The sequence below is a fragment of the Arachis duranensis genome, chromosome 1 (assembly GCF_000817695.3).
Source record: "Arachis duranensis cultivar V14167 chromosome 1, aradu.V14167.gnm2.J7QH, whole genome shotgun sequence".
Taxonomy (NCBI): domain Eukaryota; kingdom Viridiplantae; phylum Streptophyta; class Magnoliopsida; order Fabales; family Fabaceae; genus Arachis; species Arachis duranensis.
In genome coordinates, this window is record NC_029772.3 from 18,282,101 (window position 1) to 18,287,337 (window position 5,237).

Genomic DNA, 5,237 nt, shown 5'->3' on the forward strand with positions numbered 1-5,237 from the left:
ATAATTAATTAATAATATTTAAAAATATAGAATAAAAAAATATTATTTAAATTGCTAGATTAAAAAAATTGAATTAATAATTAAAATAATAATAAAAAAATAAATTTTAATCACTTTCTTTTCTTTCTTTTATCAAAGATAGGGAGACTCGAATCCGCAACTTTTTAGATGAATATGGAGAGACTACGCCATTTGAGCTATAACTTATTGGCATAATCTTTTTATACTCATCTAAGAGACTGCGGGTTTAAATTTTTTTTATTTTTAGTAAAAAGAAATAAATAAAATATTTTTAATCACTCTCTAGTATTTTATTATTTAAAAGATGTGATTTCATGAAACCACATTTTATTATGTTATTAACAATTTAAATATGAATTGTAAATCAACTACATTTGGAGAGAGTGTATAATATATATTTTAAAGAGATACAAATATATTATTTTAAGGTTTTGAATCAATATATATTATATTGGCTTTTCTATTGTTTCCGCTTAATCCGAATTTGATCATTTGAATATTAATGTATTGTCTCGTAGATTAGACATTATAATATATTTTTTGTGTTTGTTGTATTATATAAATATAAGTAATAAAAAGTTGGCTTGATCTCGATATCTGTTAGTAAAGCGTTTTATATGTACGTCAAATCGTGTAATATTTTATATAAATAAAAATACAATTATATTAAATATATATTAAAATTAATTGTTAAAATTAGTTATTAATATAAAATATATATTTAAATAATATATAATAAACTGGCTCAAAAAATTACGTAAATACGCCAAAGCAAAAATCGTTTCAGCAATAAGCCAGATCGTATTTTTATATAATTAGAAAAAGATTGGTTCGAACTCTAATTGTTAGTAAATCGAACCAGGTGAGTTCGAATTAGGTTTGGTTCGAATTACATGGTTTGGTTTCCAATGAATAATTCGAGCTAGGCCAGTTCGAATTACGTGCAAGAAGAGTTCGAACCACCCTGGTTCGAATTACGTTTAAATTTTCTCTCCTTAATTCGAACCACCCTGGTTTGAATTATTAAGGTTTGTAGTTCGAACCACCTTGGTTCGAATTACATAAAGATAGTGTTTGGCTTATTGCTGAAAAGATTTTCGGTTTGGCGTATTTACGTTAGACCCTTCTTGCCTTGGCTAAATTTTCTATAATTAAAATCACAGTTGGCTCACTTCCTCCCAATATAAAACAAAGGAAAACATTTATATATTATCGCTATATCAAGTATCAGTTGAATTGCTAGAGATGATTTAATAATATCAAACGTTAGGTGATCCATACCATCGCAGATAATTTTCTAAATCAAAATATCAATTATATGACCAATAAAATTTATTATTTTTAATCAATACTTAATTAATAAAAATATTTTTATACATAAAATTTAAAGAATATGGTATTAGTTAAACCATAAATATTAAATTTCAAATTTTAAATTTAAGATTTTAAATTCTAAATTTTAATAATATAAAAATAAAGTATTATTTTTAATTATTGGTTAATATTGATAAAAAAATATTAATTCTTAATATATTTTTTAAAATATTTGTTAATACAAAATAAATTTGATCTATGTCTTATCTATACTTCAAACATGCAAGAAAGGCTTTTGTGTGTTAAGAAAATATTTTAATTAAATAACTTAATAAAAAATTCTAAAAAATTATTAGAATTTATTATTTTTTTATTATCAGTTAGTTATTAATATTTAAAAATATATGTTAAAATATATTATTAGATTATTAGACTAAAAAAATTGAATTAATAATTAAAAGATGATAAAAAATAATAAATTCTAACGGTTCTTAGCATTTTTTTAAATAATATTTAAAGCTAATATCAAATAGTAATATGTCAAATTTTAAAAACAGTATCTTTAGATGGAATATTTTTTAATTTGAAGCAATTTATTGAAAATATTTTTATAACGAAGAATGCTAGAGAGCTATCAAAATTTATTATTTTTGGTCATCAATTAATCATCAATATTTAAAGTATAAATAAAATATATTGTTGAATTACTAAATAATGTTAAGTGATGGCTAAAAATAATAAATTTTTATGGTCTCTAGCATTCTTCTTTTGTAATAAAGTAATTAACAAACTTATGATTAATGAATATGTAGACTCAAAGATTAAGTGGCCACAATTTTATTGATATAAGATATTGGCTTCAATATCTCATGCGTCACCTCTAGCTTGATTGATTTCAAATGTGTAGGACCATTTTCAAAGTTTTATACTTTTATTAATTGCTTCTTGTTACTATTGTCCTAAGGATTATATCAAATATTAGGAAAAGTTTGTTTGTACCTCAATGAATAAATATCTTTATTTTCTCCTCCAGAAGACATTATATTATATTATAATTTTTCGTATTGAAGCGTGCTTATACAAAGGAGCTTAAGGTGGTACCTTCTCTGCAGCCGACAGATAGATTCTGACTTGTCAACTTTGTGAAACTTAGTAATAAGATAATAACCAACTTTATCATCGCAAATCCAACGCATAAGTTCTGAGTTTCCACATTAGAAATTAAAATGGGTGTGGGGGACAAAAAATCATGGGTTTATCTCAATCTTAATTCTTGTGTTCGAGTCTCCAAAAACATGGATAGAACAAACAGAGAATCCCCAATTATGGATGTTTTGTATATAAATATAAAAGAAGAAGTGGGTGCAGCATGTATGGTGTTAATGTTTGAAGGGATTTTCAACGTCATTTTGCAGGAAGAACTCAGAGCAATGATTATGAATGTTACCTGGCCATGTGTATTATATAGTGTAACGCGTTATATATTTTCCTTTACATACATATTATTTAATTCATTATACAAATACATAGATATGCATGGGATATTTTTTTTTAAATAAATAAAATATTTTATTTTATCAAAATATGTAATTTGTAGGATTTATACCAAAAATGTACTTTATCTCTTATCTCGTTTACACTATAAATAAGATAAGAAACGGACGTAGTCGTATTATGGTAACAGTCTTATCTCGTTTATCGTGTAAACGAGATACAGATACTCTTATTTTGTTTACATTGTAAATGAGATAAGAGTAGAGGAGGCTTATATACGTATTTTGTTTATAACGCCTCTTTAGTCCTTATCACATTCATTTCTTCAACTTTTTTCTTCACTTTTATCTTTTTTTCTAATCAAATTTTCGAGCTACTACGAGATTATGGTGCGCATCGATGCACACGATGAGGACATCAATCGACTGAACGTAACATGACACATCGTAGGAGCAGTCGATTTTGAGGTTGGTGTTTTTTTTTGTTTTATATTTATGTTAAAGTATACATGTGTAGCCATATTTAAGATATTTTTATAAAAATAGTATGCAGTGTATGTTAGGGGAATGAATATATTGTTTAGGCATACTTTGAAATGGATTCATAAATTAAATGTTTATTTAGATTTGTTTTTCTTTAAACTAAGTTATTATGCAGATGTTTATTAACTTAGTTATTAATTATTTAATTAAATATTTTTAATAACAAGATGTTTATTTTTTAGTTATCACAGTAAATGTTTTTTTAATTTGTTATTAAGTACCTACTTGTGGTTAGTTATTTAAGTAAATGGTTTTACTTAATGTAAATTATGAAGGAAATGGGAAATAAATATTGTTATTAATTATTTAACTAAATATTTCTATTTAAATTACATTATATAGATGTTCATTAATTAATTTATTTATTATTTAAGAAAATATTTTTATTTAAATTAATTTAAAAGGTAAATGTTTATCGTTATTGTTATAATAGTTTACTTATAATTCAAATTAATATTTTACTGTAAAATTTTTATAACTTGATAGATTTACACATTTTTAATTCGAATTTCTTAATGTTTTTCAGAGGCTTCTCCTACTTCTTCCCAAGTCACCACCAGATGCCCATTGTCCCCTATTTGAGGGAGGCTAGCTTCGGCAATGCGTGTTACTCAGAGATTTCGTATTTGACAACTCTCTGATCACGGCATTTGTGGAGTGCTGGTGTCCTAAGACCCACACTTTTTACCTTCCATGGGGTGAGTGCACCATCATCCTCTAGGACGTCGCGTACGACCTCGGACTACACGCTAATAGAGAGCCAATGGATGGGTGCTTCCGTGATTTTCACATATGGTACGGGACCGAGGTTTGGGAGTTGGTGGAGCGGCTACTCAATGCCAGGCCTCCTACAATCTAGCGGCAGGTACACAGAAGAAGGAGTCTTTCTCCATCAAGCTCGCATGACTTCGGGAGCGACTCCGACAGATGTCCGATACGTATGATCCAGCCACCCTCCGACAGTACATGAGGTGCTACATACTATTAATTATTGGGGTTACTTGATGACTGATAAGTCAAATAATTAGGTCCATCTTCGATGACCCCTACTACTAGATGACTTTCAGATGTGTTGTTCTCAATCTTGGAGATCTGTGGTGCTAGCATGGACGTACCATGGTTGAGATGTATAACAAGCATAACAACGATAAATGAGAGTATATAACACAGTTAAACTTGAAATTAGCAATATTTGGGATTCTGTCGGAGAATAACATGGAGACGCCAAGGACAGCCTGCTTCAGATTGTTGGCAATGCACATGGTACTTTAATTGATTCGACTCCACGGCTTGGTACTCAGCATTTCTATGAATGCTGTAATTCTTCACACCTTGCATTACTGCATCTCTGCTTTTGAATATGTGTCCAAGCCGAAACTCCACACCACCGTCTAAGTTGTAATAGTCTTCATCCGTGTTGGAAAATGGATTTTTCTCTTACATCGCGTCTAAATCCAATATATGATAGTGACTGGGTACCGATGACAAGACTGGAATTGGGTGCGGGGCAGGCAGAAGATACCGACGTGATGCCTCGACTGGGATCTCTGGTACAAACTCCTCCTCATCATCATCTTTAGAAGAACCACTCTCGTTTCTATCTACAAGATACTTCTCGCCAGAGTTCTTACTGTCAACGGCCATGTCTTCTACTGAACTAGCAACGTGTAGCGGTTTCGGTGCGAGAGGTGGGCATCCTGCACAAAGTTCGACTGGCTAGATCCACCACCGCCATCATCACCAACCTCCGTAAACTTGTTCCGCCATGATTCTTCCATGGATGTCAAACATCAGGCACACATGCTCGTCGCCATGGAGCCAAAATACACGAAATTGAAAAATTTTGTTTTCCATCGGTGCTAGCAA

The 5,237-nt window shown here is 29.4% G+C and overlaps 1 protein-coding gene across 1 annotated transcript in view; it reads right to left on the reverse strand.

The window, feature by feature from the left end:
- LOC107481861 (uncharacterized) overlaps positions 1-2,455 on the reverse strand; it is a 7,024-nt gene extending 4,569 nt beyond the window's left edge. Inside the window, exon 1 of the mRNA XM_052253301.1 lies at positions 2,437-2,455. The gene's annotated coding sequence lies outside the window, so the exon portion shown is untranslated. The remainder of the gene's footprint in view (positions 1-2,436) is intronic.
- Positions 2,456-5,237: the final 2,782 nt, after the last annotated feature.